At 38.7% G+C, this 18,795-nt stretch overlaps 1 pseudogene; it reads right to left on the reverse strand.

Annotated features, from left to right (window-relative positions):
* Positions 1-527: 527 nt before the first annotated feature.
* Positions 528-13,762, reverse strand: LOC141323203 (uncharacterized; annotated as a pseudogene).
* Positions 13,763-18,795: the final 5,033 nt, after the last annotated feature.

The following is an 18,795-nucleotide window of genomic DNA, read 5'->3' on the forward strand; positions in this document are numbered from 1 at the left end:
ATTGAAAGCATGAAGGCTGTCTTTATAGATGCTATAGTGAATTTCAAGTTTTGTCTTCCGCCACATCCGCTCAGCTTTCCTGCATTGTCTTTTCATACTCTGTACTGCTGTTGATTTTCTCCACGGTGATTTCTGTTTGCCAGAAATTCTGATTCTGACAGGTGCGATGTCATCAATGACATTATTAACTTTTGAGTTAAAGGACTCCAGGAGAAAATCAACAGAGTCTGCAGAAATGCTTGGCATTGAAGATATAGCCTTCATAAATAGCACACTAGTGTTATTGTTAATGCATCTCTTTCTGAGAGAGACTGATCTAGATTCAGTAGGAGCAGAGATCAATATATCAAAGAAAATACAGAAGTGATCAGATAGTGCTACATCCTTGATAACAGTCTGCAAATGTTTAGACCCTTACTGATGAGTAAATCAAGAGTGTGTCCACGATTGTGTGTGGGCCCATGCACATGCTGAATCAGGTCAAACGTGTTCAAAACCGATATAATTTCTTTTGTGGTTTTGATTTCTGCATTTTCTATGTGAACAATTAAAATCCCCTGCAATAGCAAAACAGTCAAACTCTGAACAAATCATTGATAGCAGTTCTGTGAACTCCTCAACAAAGACTGGACAGTATTTTGGGGGCCTGTATATAATGATAAATAGAATGCGTGGAGCACCTTTCAGAAGAATCCCTAGATATTCAAAAGACATGTACTGACCAAATGACACTTGCTTGCATTGATAGACATCTTTAAATAGAGCAGCTACACCTCCACCTCTTCTGACAGTCTGCAGACACGTAAAGTCTGGAGGCGCTGCTTCATTGAGGACTGTTGCAGTGCAGCTGTCTTCTAGCCATGTTTCATTTAGAAACATAAAATCCAGGTTGTTTGTGGTTATAAAGTCATTGATCAGAAGTGATTTATTTTTTAGTTAAACTACAGGCACACTGGGTTCCCGCTTGTTCTGTAAACATTCCTGATTGTTGCTGCTATCATAGCAGGGACCCGACACATATCACTGAGAGCTGTTATCAGTTGTTTTTGGTTCACTCACAGCAGACGGAGGAGGGTTTGGGCCCTGACATTGTGGCAGTGGCCGGAGAATGTTTTTTGTTTGTTTGTTTGTTTTACTTATCTATAAGTGTAAAATTAAGCTTGAATTGTCTTCCAGAATCAATGGACAGATGATGGTGGAAATTACCCCTTTTTTTCTAAACCTCATCACTCTGAGGTAAATGGCAATTTTTTCCCAGAATGAGTTTTCAAATGATGTTTCATGCTTCTGTGACATGTGAAACTCTTCTCACACTGCAAACACTTGTAAGGTTTCTCTCCAGTGTGAACTCTCATGTGAGTCTTGGGGCTGTCTTTTCTTGAGAAACTTTTTCCAAAGTGATGGCACATGAAATACATTCCTCTGATTTGATTTACTATATGATTCTCAAGGTCATTCATGTCTGTGAAACTCCTTTCACACTGATGACATTTAATTCTTTCTTTTGAGTGAATCTTCATGTGATTATTTAGGGTTCCATTGTGTATCTTCCCACACTGAGGGCAGGTGAAAAGCTTCTCTCCAGTGTGAACTCTTATATGAGCCTTTAGGTTTGCTTTAAGTGTGAAACCCTTTCCACACTGAGATCAAGTGAAGGGCTTTTCTCCAGTGTGAATTCTCATGTGAGCCTTTAGGTTTTTTTTATGTGTGAAACTCTTCCCACACTGGGGGCAGGTGAAAGGCTTTTCTCCAGTGTGAACTCTCATGTGAGTCTTTAGGTTATTTTTATGTGTAAAACACTTTTCACACTGAGAGCAAGTGAAGGGCTTTTCTCCAGTGTGAACTCTCATGTGAGTCTTTAGGTTATTTTTATGTGTAAAACACTTTTCACACTGAGAGCAAGTGAAGGGCTTTTCTCCAGTGTGACTTCTCATGTGGACGTTAAGGTGACTTTTCCATGCAAAACACTTTCCACACTGAGAGCAAGTGAAGGGCTTTTCTCCAGTGTGAATTCTCATGTGGATGTTAGAGCTTTCTTGTCGACTGAACATTTGTCCACACTGTTTGCAGGTGAAAGGCTTCTCTCCAGTGTGAATTCTCATGTGAGTTTTTAGGTTTCCTTTAATCGTGAAACTCTTTCCACACTGTTCGCAGATGAAAGGCTTCTCAGCAGTGTGAATTCTCCTGTGGGCATTGGTGTGTGGGAAAAGGTGTGTGCTTTGACCTTTCTTTGGTGACAACATATCTTCAATCTGTGAGCAACTAATGGATTTTTCTTCCATTTTGAAATCAGGATGTTTCTCATTTTGATCTTCTTTTATTTCATTTAGTTCTTGATGCTCCTCTTTTAGTGTCATCAGGTCTGAGGTTAAAAAGAAAAAGATAAACCACCAGTTAACAGCAGTTTAATGCAGCAGCTAAAGCACTTACTAGTCACACTGACCACTGTCTGCATCATCTTAGTCTGGAGAACTGACTGCACAGAGAATAAACAGTTACTGGCCACAGCATTTGCCAAATTCAGCCGTGTCAATCTTTCTATGCTCAAAGTCCACAAGTTACAAGTTGTCAGGCTACATTGAAATATTCAAGAAATACAACCAACATGCTTTAATCACTTAACAAGTCAACAAGCACCTGTTGATTTGGAGCAAACTTGTCATGATGAAGAGATGAGGTCAGGATCCAATTGCAGGTAAGGAAATATTTAATTAAACAAAACAAATAAAACAAAAGGCCAACACGGCACAACAAGACACGACAAGCTTGAACACAGACTTCAAGATACCAGAAAAACAAGACTACAGAAAACAATACAACCAGACAGAATGCAGGGAGAGGGAAGACTTAAATAGTAGTGATAATGTGGAACAGCTGAGAGTGTGACGAGTGACAGGTGTGTGCAATTCAGAGGAGTGGGGTGCGGGAGGAAGGGAGACAGCGACATCAAGGGGAGAAGGGAAAGCACCACAGCCCAGACCCGTGACAAAACCCCTCCTCTACGGAACGGCTTCCACCGCCGTCAGAGGAACGTGAGCGGGCACCGCCGCCAAAGGAATGTGAGCGGGCACCGCCGCCAGAGGAACGTTAGCGGGCACCGCCGCCAGAGGAACGTGAGCGGGCACCGCCACCAAAGGAACCTATGCGGGCACCGCCTCCGCCAGAGGAACGTCGGCGAGAGGAACGATAGCGGGCACCGCCGGCAGAGGAACGATAATGGGCACCGCCGCCAGAGGAACGAAAGCGGGCACAGCCATCAGAAGAACCTATGCGGGCACCGCCATCAGAAGAACCTATGCGGGCACCGCCGCTGCCAGAGTAACGTCGGCAAAGCACCGCCGCAGCCAGAGGAACTTCAGTGGGCACCGCCACCAGAGGAACCTATGCGGGCACCGCCATCAGAAGAACCTATGCGGGCACCGCCGCCGCCAGAGTAACGTCGGCAAGCACCGCCGCAGCCAGAGGAACGTCAGTGGGCACCGCCACCAGAGGAACCTATGCGGGCACCGCCATCAGAAGAACCTATGCGGGCACCGCCGCCAGAGTAACGTCGGCAAGCACCGCCGCAGCCAGAGGAATGTCAGTGGGCACCGCCACCAGAGAAACCTATGCGGGCACCGCCATCAGAAGAACCTATGCGGGCAACGCCGCTGCCAGAGTAACGTCGGCAAGCACCGCCGCAGCCAGAGGAATGTCAGTGGGCACCGCCGCCAAAGGAACGTCAGCGGGCACCGCCACCAGAGGAACGTTAGTGGGCACCGCCACCAGAGGAACCTATGCGGGCACCGCCATCAGAAGAACCTCTGCGGGCACCGCCGCCGCCAGAGGAATGTCGGCGAGCACCGCCTCCGCCAGAGGAACGTCAGCGAGCACCGCCGCCAGAGAAACGTGAGGGGGCACCGCTGCCAGAGGGAGAGGAGAGGAAGAGGAACGATAGCTGGCACCGCCGGCAGAGGAACGATAGCGGGCACCACCGGCAGAGGAACGATAGCGGGCACCGCCGGCAGAGGAACGAAAGCGGGCACAGCCATCAGAAGAACCTATGCGGGCACCGCCGCCGCCAGAGTAACATCGGCAAGCACCGCCGCAGCCAGAGGAACGTCAGTGGGCACCGCCCCCAGAGAAACCTATGCGGGCACCGCCATCAGAAGAACCTCTGCGGGCACCGCCGCCGCCAGAGGAATGTCAGCGAGCACCGCCTCCGCCAGAGGAACGTCAGCGAGCACCGCCGCCAAAGAAACGTGAGGGGGCACCGCCGCCAGAGGGAGAGGAGAGGAAGAGGAACGATAGCTGGCACCACCGGCAGAGGAACGATAGCGGGCACCACCGGCAGAGGAACGATAGCGGGCACCGCCGGCAGAGGAACGAAAGCGGGCACAGCCATCAGAAGAACCTATGCGGGCACCACCGCCGCCAGAGTAACATCGGCAAGCACCGCCTCAGCCAGAGGAACGTCAGTGGGCACCGCCACCAGAGAAACCTATGCGGGCACCGCCATCAGAAGAACCTATGCGGGCAACGCCGCTGCCAGAGTAACGTCGGCAAGCACCGCCGCAGCCAGCGGAACGTCAGTGGGCACCGCCATCAGAAGAACCTATGCGGGCGCCTCCGCCAGAGGAACGTCAGCGAGCACCGCCGCCAGAGAAACATGAGCGGGCACTGCGCCTTTTTCGGCCATGTTACGGCAGCAAACTTACTTGACTATTACACCGGAATGGGAGTGTATTTCCTAATCTTATCGGCCTAGATAGAAAACCGCAGCTTTACTTTTCCGCTGGTCTTAGTACGCGATATATCTACAGAAGAGTCAAGTTTTAAATAGGACAAATATCGAAACTCGTTGGTCATTTTTGAACGCGATGCTACTGGTCTAAAAGGATTCAATGATTTATACTAAGCTATGCTAAACGTGATATCGCCAGAACAGGATAACGGCTGAATGAATTTCAAAACGGTAAAACTCAACTTATTAACTCAGGGGGAGTTGGAGAATGACCCCATTTCCAAAAAAAGTGGAGTGTTCCTTTAAAAAAATCAAAACTGTTTTTTGTTTGTGTATGCGGGACGTCGGCCAAATGGGTGTCTATTAGGTCTGTAAATTTTTGAAACGCATGTGACTTGAGGCTGAGCACTGATTGGCTTGTTTCAGATTGTCCTTGGGGCGCAGAGCACAGCGCCCCAGACCCTCCCACTTTAGAACTTAGCCAATCAATAGTTTTTATAAATTTTGTCCTCATGTGATTGGACCATTCTCAACTGTCAAATATGTGCAATATCTTTTCCGGGATAAAAGTACATTCGATTTTATCTTTTAAAAAAAAAAACGAGCACAAGCCTTTCAAATGAAGAAAAAAATAAAACAAACTAACGAATCAAGGAGCTTGGAAATTTTGCTCGCTAGATGCGATGTAAGTCATGCCTTTTATCGTTTTCCCTGTTTGTTATTTCAAAGTCCTGTCACCAAAGCTTTGTTGGCAACTACACAGAAAGTAACTGAAACAATGCAGTTTAAAGGAACACTCCACTTTTTTTGGAAATAGGCTCATTCTCCAAATCCCCCCCCCGAGTTAATAAGTTTAGTTTTACCGTTTTGAAATTCATTCAGCCATTCTCCTGTTCTGGCGATATCACTTTTAGCATAGCTAAGCATAAATCATTGAATCCTTTTAGACCAGTAGCATCGCGTTCAAATATGACCAACAAATTTTGATATTTGTCCTATTTAAAACTTGACTCTTCTGTAGTTATATTGTGTACTAAGAACAGCAGAAATGTAAGGCTGCAGTTTTCTAGGATGATAAGATTCGGAACTACACTCCCATTCCGGCGTAATAGTCAACGAAGTTTGCTGCCATAATATGACCGAAGCAGGCGCAGTAATATCACACAGCACATGTGGAAATGCTTGCTTCCGTCAACATATCCAACGTGACCAACTGCATGCACAGGCAGCGTTCCTCGCCAAGGAGACATTTGTGAGAGACGATTTAGATATTTACTTTGGTGCAAATCCTGAACAGTATCTATTTGAACCAGAATTCACTGAAGCTTTTGGAACGAGAAAGACAAGAAAGCGTGTCTGAAGTTTGGGTTGATTTGCCTGAAACGCTACAAAGTCGTGAGTCATGATTTGAAGTCGTGATTTACGAGCTCAATAATCTGTCTGGAACGCAGCATTACATTCAGTTAACTAATAAAGGGGCAGCACTAGTCGAGTGAAAGAGACGGCTGTCAGCAGACTTTATTTTGCATTTGTCATAATTACATCAGACTTAGACCACAAGCAAAAAAAAAAAAAAAAATTTAACCATTTCATATGAAAAATGTTCCTCAATCCTAGCAGTGCACCTTAACATTTACAAATTAAATGAGACACAAGTCTACAAATGCTGTTTTTAAATCAGAGCACTAAAAGAACTTTAAGAATAAAAATTAAGCTGAAATTATTTAAAAAAAGAAAGCTGCAGGAGGACAAACAGTGTAATAAAACACCTGCCAAAGGCAAGTGAATTGAGAAAATGTAGAGGATAGTTCACAGGATAGTTCAGCTTTGAGAATGAAAACCAACCTGTTTGTTCCTCAGTATCTTCATGTTTGACTCTGAATGTTTCTTCAATCTTCATGTCTTCACTCTCCTCTTTAATAAACACCATCTTTATAATAGTGTCACGTGGATCTCAGTTTCTTCACCAGGAAGTTTTTATTTCTGTTTGGAAACGCCCTGTTTAAGATGAGAGTAATTAACAGAAATATAAAAAAAGAAAAAAATTTAATCTCTGTGTGCATCTCAGTCCGCTAGAGTTCAGTAGTCAGTGCACTAGTAAAGGAATCAGAGTAATAGTTAATGGACTTAAATGATTTGATTTAACAAACACTCACACCTTTTAACTTTATATTTCGTTTTGATTAACATTTAATAATTAGTATATTACATTTAATCGATTACACACTTTAAAAATAGCTACTGTATTTAAAGGTTGTCATTACAACAACAACAAAAACATTTGCAATTGTTTGTCAAAGTTGTAATTTCTCATGTTTGAGTTTGTTCTCGTATTTCCACTGTTTTGAGCAGCAGGTCTCTCAGCGAGCGGCGATTCGAAACAGTGAATCATTTTGTGAATCAACCGATTCATTTGACTCGGAGTTTGTTATTCATGTTTATGATCTGAATCACTAACAGAGAGAGAAATCAGACTCTGTGTGTGGATGCGCTTTACTCACACAAAATAACGTTCATTACTAGATAAAATATTACAATGTTACACGCAATAATTATAAAGTTTAAATCGCCTGTAAACCATATAAAATAGACTGAACGCGTATTAATTTAAACACTTTAAATGATTAAGACTACAAACCTTTCTTCAGCTGAAACCATACACTGATGCAGAGCGCGGAGCAGCCGTATGACGTCATACCACCAGATCAAAAATAAAAGTCCTGTTCACGCGCTTCTGTGTCTACAATCCAAAGAGTGATATTTACAGGGAAACACATATGAACTATAAAACTTATGTCAGTGGTATTAAGAGTTTTTTTTCTTGGTGAAATACACATTATAATATAAATAAAGAATGAAATCATAAAAATATTAAAGTGGAGATATTTATCATTTTAATTACTTATTTATGCTATTTTTTATTTTTCCAAAATGCATTCATTTATTCATTCATTTAAATTAATTTACTTAATTTGGTATTTATTTCTGCATTACGTCTACATTTATTTACTTATTTACTAAGACATTTATTTATTTATTTAACCCTTTCTTTGTCAGCAAGGGAGAAGCTCTGAGGCCACAGTGTGACCCACCAAAAATGTTTTGTTTTTGTTTTGTTTGTACCAAAAAGACTGAGATAAAGACAAAGATAAATGACTGAAAATGTAAAGCATGTGAATGATATGCTAAACACACTTCCTAAGAGGATTCCGGGATTATTATTTTTTTACCACTTCCAAACCATCCCCCTTTCAGAAATTTGGGGCATCTGAGTCCTCAAACATGCATTTAACTAGATATGAAACATTTATTTAAAAAACATTTACATTTTCATTTCAAAGGTGAAGAAACAAATGACTTCATGAAGTACCCAGTACAGCTGACTACTAAAGCCCAAGCTGAGCTGCAGTAAAAATACAGAATTCCTTAAAAAACACAATGCTACGCCACACAGAGACTAGTGTAAGTATTCCACTTTATCCTCCAAACCTAAAGTTTGTTGTACTGAAGACAGTGAGTTGTGTGATTGTAATACGCAACTCTGAACATGGCCATATCATAAAAATAAAAATAAAACAGTTATCGCACACTTTCTTGTACAATTAAAAATGATAAACATAGACTGACAAATTCAGATCCTCAATGAAATGGCAATAAATGTCTTCAGGGCACTTTTTGAATGGAGAAATATCATGACAACAATGTTGAAAAACTGATTTAATCTGAAGTGTAAATGTTTTTTGGGGTAAATGCATGTTCCAATTTTATTACACTTTTGTCTATTAAAATTGCTCTTATTGCTTTTTACTTAACTACTTTTTTTTTAAAGCCATCAATTTGTTAAATAAACTAGATTTTAAAAGTTTTTACCTTTATTGTGGATATTTTTATACATCTATCAATTATTCAACAAGACTTTACAGCTTGACACATCAGTAAAGGAACTGTTGATCAAAGATGAGAAGTATCCAAATGAACTGAGTGATCAAGAAGATGCATGTTTGATGAATCTGATCAGGAAGCAAGACCAGTTAAAAACGGTCTGGGACTGATCAAACTGATACTTACAATTAAAAGAGTGCTTTCCTAACTATAAAAAAAACCCAACCAAAAAAAAACAACAGAAACGGAGACAATCTGAAAAACAGAGATGTCAGCATTTATTCAAAATGCCAGTGTAAAGTAATCTTCTGCTGATCATTCAGAAATTAGCAACTAATAATAAATGGAAATGGTAGAAAATGACTGAGATTTCTTTGTTAGCTCCTCACCTCTAACAAACCCAACACTTTCATATCCAATCAATGAATTTTGACAAAAACATATTTCACATATTATCTTAAATAGTAATAGTAAGTGTCAGCTTAGAAAAGAAGATAGATCTTCAATATACAAAACTAAAAATAAAGCCATAACAAATCATTAGCGCTCATTTATTATCCAGCTCAAACTATTATGAGTAGAATCTTTTTTTTTTTTACAGAGACATACAGAGATATTACACAGCAATGTCTAGAATCTATTCTCATTCATCAACACAGTTTCACTGAAGATCCAATAAATGCATAAACCCAGGATGAGCGTCTGAGTGAATGTGGTGTGGACTGTGTGGATGAGGCTCATTGTGTCAGAGACGCTGGAGAAGGACAGAGTTCACTCTCATCCACATACACTCCTATTCTATGGCTGGACACTACAGACAGTTCAGCCCATCTGTTATTATGAACAAATAAGCATCTAGAGGGAGAGCAGAACAAACTCCAGGATTGATCATTACGTCCAAACACACATTCATCACCCTCTCCTTTCCTGCTGATGCTCTTATATGAGACTGATATCTCCACACCAAACATCCCACTCCACTCAATCTCCCATAGGGGTGGGACGATACAGGTAACTCACGATTCAATTCTGTGGCGATATGTGGCCCACGATATCGATAATATCGCTTGTACTTGCTGACAGGCTCACCGCATTTAAGACGTCTTTTTTATCGGGACACACCTCCGCAGCAACAGCATTCATACATTTTCTGACGAACTCACCATCACTAAACGGTCTACCGCTGGTTAAGTTTAGCTTCCTGAAAGCTAGCTGGAACGGCTGATGGTTCAACAGGGTTTGGTGTACAAATGTGTTCTGTTGAGCTGATTTTTTTTTTGCACTTTTTAGCTTCAACACTTTGTCCGCTCTCATTTGACCTTGCAAGCTTGGCAGATTGTATTCTTTGAACACAGACAGTTTCTTGACAGATGAGACAAACAGCCTCTTCTTTGCACTGAACAAAAAAATAATCACTTGTCCACTTTTGATTAAATACCCTGCATTCTGAATCAACCTTTCTCTTTCCATACCGTTTAGCCATTTTGTCGTCGCTTTGAATTTCCTAAGTGGCTCACGCATCACCAGGGTATCCGCGGGGTTTTAAAAAGTATTAAAAAGTGATAAATCAAAATTGTCAAATTTAAGGCCATTAAAAGTATTAAATGTGGTCTCAAAGATATTATTTTTTCCAAATTAGGTATTATTTTTTCAGACTATCAGGTGTCCTATACTGATTGAAATTCTATCCGCGTTCGCGTTAGTTCATTTAAATATGGGCCTCCTCTGCGACTGTCAATCATTCTCCATTCAGTAACGTTATTCAAACAGCGCGCGCACCTCTTCCGGTTACAGTAGGATGCACGGTAAAACTCTCCAATTTGATATATTCACATTAAAATGCTTGATCTGTAGAGAAAAGGCTGTGGATTTCCATAAAATGACTTTATTTTGTTGGAGTTTGTTGCTGTTTTAAACGACTTGCTACCGTGTGCCTGTCACAAACACACAAGGACTATGAATCGGCATCAAACGCACAATAACTGGAATTTAAAGCCCTTGAAGAAACAAATGATAAATAAACTGTTGGACAGATATACAGTAGGATTTGTGCGCTCGACATTTCTTCGCTTTGTGCCGTGAACTTTTAAATGCGCACTGGCTGTGTCTCCATGTTGCTTTGACCACATCATTCTGCACCCGCGATGCGCATACGCGCTTTGTTCGCTCTGTTTTAAAGCGTTTCATATTATCATGGTTTTGCGCACTGAAGGATGCACAGCCTTTTCTCTACAGATCAAGCATTTTAATGTGAATATATCATAATGGAGAATCAGCAACTTGCAGTGAATGCCAGCCAGTGTGCTGGAACTATCCATTCTCTCCATTGCACATTTTATGTAGTTTGTTTTATTTTTATTTACTAAGTGAAATAAATATGTGCAATATGTTGTCAACATCAGTCTCTAAATCTATTCTTTTTTTGTATGTTATATATGTCAAAATCTGTGTAAATAATGGAAAGGTCGCTGATTAACACTTGGAATTCAGTGTCGTGATGGTTTTAAAAAAAATCTGAAGGTTGTAAAAAAGGTATTAAAAAGTAGTAAAATTAACTTAAGGATTAATGTATATACCCTGATCACCTGTTCGATCTCATCGAAACATTGTTGAACATACCATTCTATTGGTAGGTGAATTTAATATAAATTAGGTTACGTTAATAACTAAGGGAAATTTTTCGTTTAAAAGCCAATCTTTTTGATCAAATACAAACATGATATAAGGAAAACATATTTAAAAAAAATAACATTTCAAAATATGTCTCTGGCATTATTCAAAGGGCCGGACCAAATGTGTGGGCGGGCCGCATTCGGCCAGCGGGCCGTAGTTTGGGGACCCCTGGTTTAAAGTATGTGCTAAAAGTGATGAGTTGTAAAATGTAGCTTGGCTGGGTAGGTAACAGAAAATAGATCTAATAGGTTGATGAGAAGCTATTCGTGCATTAAAGGAGAGATTTTGACCTAAAGTGTATTGAATCATGATACCGAGTGTCGAGCACCAAGGAATTTATCAGGTTATCAGCGTATCAGGTTGTAGTTTCCTTCGTGCTTGACACTCAACTTATCGTGACTAAGTTCAGGATGGCGGCGACCGGATTTTCTCTTTCAGGTACTGTCTGTATAAATCTTCTTGTAAATAAAATACCGGTGCTTTTTCTGAGTTCTCAATGTCTCATTTTAAATGTCAGGGCCCTTGGAAGTCTACCAATGAAGTGTGGTGCTACTTTGTGCCTTGTAAATGGCGTAAAACAGTGATTTATTTACATGGCTATTCCGATGCCTTGTTGACTCTCACTGACAACCTGTTGTTAGCATCGGCTAACTGACCCCAGATTTCGGACAGCTGGACACAAACCGAGATTAAATATGCAAGGTACATTCACACTCGGTATCATGATTCAATACACTTCAGGTCAATATCACACCGGAGTTCTCCTTTAATAGAGGGGTATGAAAATGTAGTACTATTTAATCAATTTTTTAAAAATACTTTATTTAATGTATAATTGACAAGAAAATGAATGAAGGCCTGCGTAGGATTGTTTATTGTAGCAAATGAATTATAAAGGAAACAATACGTATATCTGCTGTACATATAGGCTACTGAAAGCACAACAAAGAATGAACTGTGTAGATTTAAAAAAAAAAAAGACCTGCACAAACTAGAATAATATTTTTCATGCTTCTCCTGATGAAGTCCATAAATGTAAACAGATATTACAACATTAAATTGATTAAACAATAAGCTAAAATACATTTAAAATCCATGGGAACAAATCATTTTGTTCAGTTGATGTCAATTCATTTATAAACTTCCAGTTACATTGTTGCTTTTCCCAGCAAGGTAAAAGTTTGACTAATATTGCGATTCAGAGAAATCAACACATTGAATTGAGTGGCATACTCTTCATAGTCACAATTTAAGGGAATCTACTGTAATCACTCAATATTTGAAACTACAGTAAAGTGAATGGCCAGAGAAGTAAAAAAAAACCTAAAAATTAAAAAAAGCCGTACGGTGAAACAAAAAGAGATGAAGGATTCATGAAGGTGATCAGATGTAGCCCACATTCAGCTCCGGTGTAAATAGCCTTGATTTCACACACCTTTTTTCTCAGTACACTCTTGAACAAAGAACACAGATAAAGTCTTACATTTGTATGATTGTTCTTTAAGTGTGATGAAAAACAATGTTTTAGTACTTTGACTTTTGCAGTTTCTTTCCAGAATGAGTTCTCAAATGACGTATCAGGCTGCTTTGACATGTGAAACTCTTCTCACACTGAACACACTTGTACAGTTTCTCTCCAGTGTGAACTGTCATGTGAACCTTAAGGTTTACTTTATGCGTGAAACTCTTTCCACACTGAGAGCAGGTGTAAGGTTTCTCTCCAGTGTGAATGCTCAAGTGAACATCAAGACTTGCTTTATACTTGAAACTCTTTCCACACTGTTCACAGGTAAAAGGCTTCTCTCCAGTGTGAATTCTCATGTGGACATCAAGCGCACCTTTCAGTGTAAAACACTTTCCACACTCAGGACATATGAATGGCTTCTTTTTGGAGTGAATTTTCATGTGAGTCTTAAGAACTCCTTTTTGTGTGAAACTCTTCCCACACTGTTTGCAGATGAAAGGTTTCTCTCCAGTGTGATTTCTCATGTGGATATTAAGATGACATTTCAGAGTAAAACTCTTTCCACATTGATCACATTGGAATGGATTCTCTTCAGAGTGACTTCTCATGTGAGTCTTAAGTTTTCTATTACATGTGAAACTCTTCCCACACAGTTTGCAGTTCTCCCCAGTGTGAACTCTCATGTGGACAGTAAGTGTTTTTTTCTGTGTAAAACTCTTCCCACACAGTTTGCAGATGAAAGGTTTCTCTCCAGTGTGAATTCCCATGTGGGCATTAAGGGTGTTTTTCTGCGTAAATCTCATTTCACACTGAGGGCAGGCAAAAGGCTTCTCTCCAGTGTGAATTCTCATGTGGACATCAAGGTATTTTTTCTTTTTAAAACTGTTTCCACACTGAGGGCATATTACCGGCTTCTTTTCGGAGTGAATTTTTATGTGACTCTTAAGATGTCCTCTTAAAATGAAACTCTTCCCACACTGTTGGCAGCTGTAAGGTCTCTCTCCAGTCTGAATTCTCATGTCAGATTTAAGGTTCGTACTTTGTGTTTTTTTATTTATTTCTGGTGAGGAAGTCTTTTTATTCTGTGAGCAACTAATTGATTTTTCTTCAGTTTTGAAATCATGTTTCTCATTTTGATCTTTCTCTTCTGTTTCATTGAGTTCTTGACTCTCCTCTTTCGGAGTCATCAGGTCTGAAGTGAAAAATAAAAAATGAAGAAAAATGAAAAATAATGTCACAAAGCAACAGACATCAAAACATTTAGACTAATGCTGGCAATTGATTAAAAACTATTTGACAATAAACAATTTCACATTAAATCTCCAAATTAAATCATGTAAATTGAATGCAAAACAACAAAGATTGTACATTTAAAATATGTGGCTTATTGGCATCTTTTCACCAAGTAGCCAATGGTAAATGAAAACCAGTCTCATTGATACAAATACTGCTGCTGATCTGTCTCTATTAAACGCATTTCCTTCCAATTTTAATCATTAATTATAGCTATAACTAAAAACAATTATTTGTAACATGTATATTGTTGTGCTTTTATCACAACTACCATATAATGATAAAAAAACACTCATTTTAAAAAAGCCACACATAATCTGCCATGTTCATCTTCACGTTAGAGAATTTAAAAGCAGCATTCAAGAAATATTTCCTAATTTAACCCACAAAGGTTACGAGAAGAGTTTTTCGGTTTCTATTTTATTGTTTGGCTCCAGAGTTGGAGAGTAACAAAGTACATGTAACGTCATTTCATATTTAAAATACAAAATGAGTAACTATTACAGAACATGTTACCTGTTTCAGATGCAGAACAGTTATTTGATGCATTCATGACGTCTAGACTGGACTATTGTAACACACTACTGGCTGTCCTGCATCTTTCTGCTGGTGTTTCTGAAATATGTCTATTTATTGCTTGTTGTAATGAACATTAAGTGCTATTTACATTTTAATATCACACTTTTGATGATAGCAGAAAAAAATTACTTACAATTAAAACAAATGTCAAGTTAAAAACTGCTTCAAGCAAAATAACGTTTTTGTCAGATACCGCTTTCATTGTTTTCTAATCAAAAGTAGATACTGTATTTAATATTACACAAAAAGTTTTTTCCTGTAGAGCTGGACATTTTAATAAGGATCAAGTGAGTTCAGCTTTGAGAATGAAAACCAACCTGTTTGTTCCTCAGTATCTTCATGTTTGACTCTGAATGTTTCTTCAATCTTAATATCTTCACTCTCCTCTTTAATAAACGCCATCTTGGTAATAGTGTGTCCCCTGAATCTCAGTTGCTTCAGCAGGAGTTCTTCTGTGTTTGGTAGAAAGAAAAATAAATGTAAACTAAATCTCTGGGTGTTTCAATTATCTCCCTAGTTTAACAGATTCCACTTTCATGAAAACATTTGCTGTTTGTAGTCGTTGTCATTTCAAGTGTTTGTTGTTCTCGTTTTATTTCCAGTGTTTTGAACAGCAGATGTCGTCAGTGTGCAGCGATTTAAATCAGTGAATCATTTTGTGGATCGATTGATTCAGTTGATTCGGAATTTCGAAAAGATCCGTTTCTATCTTTTACTACTCCAGTGACCGAATTCGTTAGGAATAAATAATCACTATATGTACTACAGTGTCACTAAATAAATGATTAAAGTGATGTATTGGCTGACAGATCATTTCACAGTTTTATATGCAATTCTCTAAACGCGTTGTCTGGATTTAAACACTTTCAGTTGTTTAAAGCACACACACCTTTCTCCGTTTGAATCCCAGATGCAGGAGCGCGCATCAGCCTTATGACGTCACACCCCAGACCAAAATAAAAGTCTTGTTCGCTAAAATCAATATAATTTTAGATTATACAACACATATAATACTGTACCTAGTACGTAGGATGAATTGCAGATCTGTCAAAAGTCCAACGCTATTGATACTAATTATCTAATTTTATATCCAATACATCATAACATTTGTGATATTCTCAACCAAGAATAAATTCCAGTATTTCGTTTTTCAAATTACAGGACTGGAAAAAACTTCAGATTTTTAAAGTTTGAGTTTGCAGAGTGACTGAACTATTATTAAATAAAACTGGAAAAATTAAAGATCTATGACTGTAAAGGATTATATTATATTAAGGATTATATTATTATGTAAAGGATTAAGTATAATATAATATCTCTGACTGAAAAATATGTATTACATTTCATATTAGTGTTAAACACAACATATGGGCTAACAACAGTAGGCTACTTCATTTCAGATTTAGAAATGATCATTCTATCAATTGAAAGTAAAAAAAAAAAATTATAATTGTCCATATTTAAATATTGCTATAGTTTTACATTTGTATGTATGTATAAAACCCAATTATACTAACATTATGGAAGCAACATCCATTTATTTCTTACATTCCTGCTTCTCCTCTGCACGAGCTGTGTTGCTTACAAAGTAATACAATTTTTATTAACTTTGTTTGAAGTTGACAGTACCCTTTTCCGGCCAGTATTAGGGCAATTCAAGTCATTTTTGGATTAATATTACAAGAATGATTTGTATGTTTTTTTCCAAGTAAGTGTATTAGATATAAAAATATATAATTATAACTACAAAATTAAATAAATGTTAAATGAACATAAAAATAAATAACTGTGGACATAAACGTCATAAACACATGATTGAATAAATGAAAGAATGAATGAATACATTTGGAAAATGTAATAATATGTAATTAATATTATAAATATTACAATTTGTAAATATTTGAAAAATAATACTTTTTTCATTTCATTCCATAAATATACTTTAATATGTATTTCACCAATAGAAAAACTCTTAATACCACTGACATAAGTTTTATTGTTCATATGTGTTTCCCTGTAAATATCAGGGCACTTTTTGGATCACAGACAGAGAAGCGCGTGAACAGGACTTTTATTTTTGATGTGAAAAATGTGACGTCATAGGGCTGCGGCGCGCTCCTGCATCAGTGAATGGTTTCAGCTGAAGAAAGGTCTGTACTTTTAATCATTTAAAGTGTTTAAATTCATACAACGCGTTCAGTCTATTATATGGTTTCAAGCGATTTAGACTGCGTAATTATTGCGTGTAACATTGCAATATTTAATATAATAATGAACGTTATTTTGTGAGTAACGCGCCTCCACAGATCAGTCTGATTTCTCTCTCTGTAGTGATTCAGATCAGAAACACGAATTACAAACTCCGAGTCAATTGAGTCAGTTGATTCACAAAATGATTCACTGTTTCGAATCGCTGCTCGCTGAGAGACCTGCTGCTCAAAACAGAGTCAAAGCAACGAGAACAAACTCTCCCTATTTTTTTTTTTTTTTTTTTTTTTTTTTTTTTTTTTTTTTTTTTTTGTTTGGTTTGAGCTGAGGTTGAAGCTAGAGGAGCTGAACACGCAGCGCTAGCTGATGCTTGGGCTCTGATCTTATTTTTATTTATTTATCATTATTATTATTATTTATATATATATATACGAATTTATTGATGACTCCCCAATGTGATCACACCTCAATCCAGTAGATGGCGGTAATGCACAAAGATTGCAAGCTGCCAATAAAATCCACTGAAGAAGAAGAAGAAGAAGAAGAGAACAAACTCAAACATGTGTAATGACAACTTTTACAAACAATTGCAAACGTTTTTGTTGTTGTAATGATAATCTTAAAATACAATAGCGATTTTTTTACTATATAGCTCAAATAATAGTAATATAGTATATTACATTTAATTAAATGTTGAAGTTGAAGTTTGTCTAATCAGATCATTTAAGTCCATTAACTATTGCTCTGACTCCCTTACTAGTGCACTACTACTGAACTAGAGCTGATTAAGATGCACACACATTTATTTTTTTTCCTGTTAATAATTGTCATCTTAAACAGGACAAATTTCCAAACACGGAAGGAAAACTTCTGGTGAGGCAACTGAGATCCATGCAACATAAAGATGGCGTTTATTAAAGAGGAGAGTGAAGACATGAAGATTGAAGAAACATTGAGAGTCAAAGATGAAGATACTGAGGAACAAACAGGTTGGTTTTCATTCTCAAAGCTGGACTATCCTATGAACTCTCCTCTACATTTTCTCAATTAATTTTTCTTTGGCAGGTGTTTTTCTACAGTTTGCCCTCTTGCAGATTACTTTTTTTGAAAGGATTTCAGCTTCATTTTTTTCTTAGAGTTATATTAAAGACCATTTTTCACTCATAGTGCTCTGATTTAAACAGCATTTAAAGAATTGTGTGAAATCAAATATTTATATGTTAATATTCACTGCTAGGATTGAGTAATATTTTCATATGAAATAGGTAAATAAGGGTTCTCTTACGAGAGGTCACCGTACTGCGTAAGTATCTTACGCTAGGGAAAAATCCTTTTCTGCGAGATATTGAAGCCAAAAATTATCCTTAATTTTGTAATAATTTAAATCGCGTTGCAGCAGCATACAGACATAGGCGAAACAGCTTGCACGCCTATTGGCTGCTCTGTGGCAACTGCAGCAGCCTATAGAGCGAGGCCTGGCGTGACGCCAGAACCAATGGGGGCATTTTGCGCCCACTGCATCGCTTCCCGCCCAAAAAGGGTGTGGTCTAGGCCTATAAATACTGCTCGCAGGCAGCTATTATCTGATTTTTCATCCTTCAAGCGAAGCATACGCATCGCTGGAGCTGGAGAAGAAGCCGCCGTCGACTGCAAGCATCTCAGCGGGACGAGCCACTGAAGCTGCTGGCCACGCCGCCTTCCGTGCCTTCCTGCTGCGCTTTCCGGCGCCTATATCCTTTCATTCTGAAGTGTGTCGCCGCTGCGATACACACTTATCAATAAAACATCATGATGGCGCCGCGGATGGCAGCCTCTGTGCGTAGCTCTCCAGTTGTTTTTGTGTTTTTGTTAGTTTTTCCTGTTTTTTGTTTTGCAAACACAATCAGTTTTACCCGGGATGAACTGCTGAACATTCGGCAGAACACACCACAAAACTTTCAACCGGCTTTCGATTATTCGGACATTTTATTTA

This window comes from Garra rufa, chromosome 1, assembly GCF_049309525.1.
Source record: "Garra rufa chromosome 1, GarRuf1.0, whole genome shotgun sequence".
In the NCBI taxonomy this organism is placed as follows: Eukaryota; Metazoa; Chordata; class Actinopteri; order Cypriniformes; family Cyprinidae; genus Garra; species Garra rufa.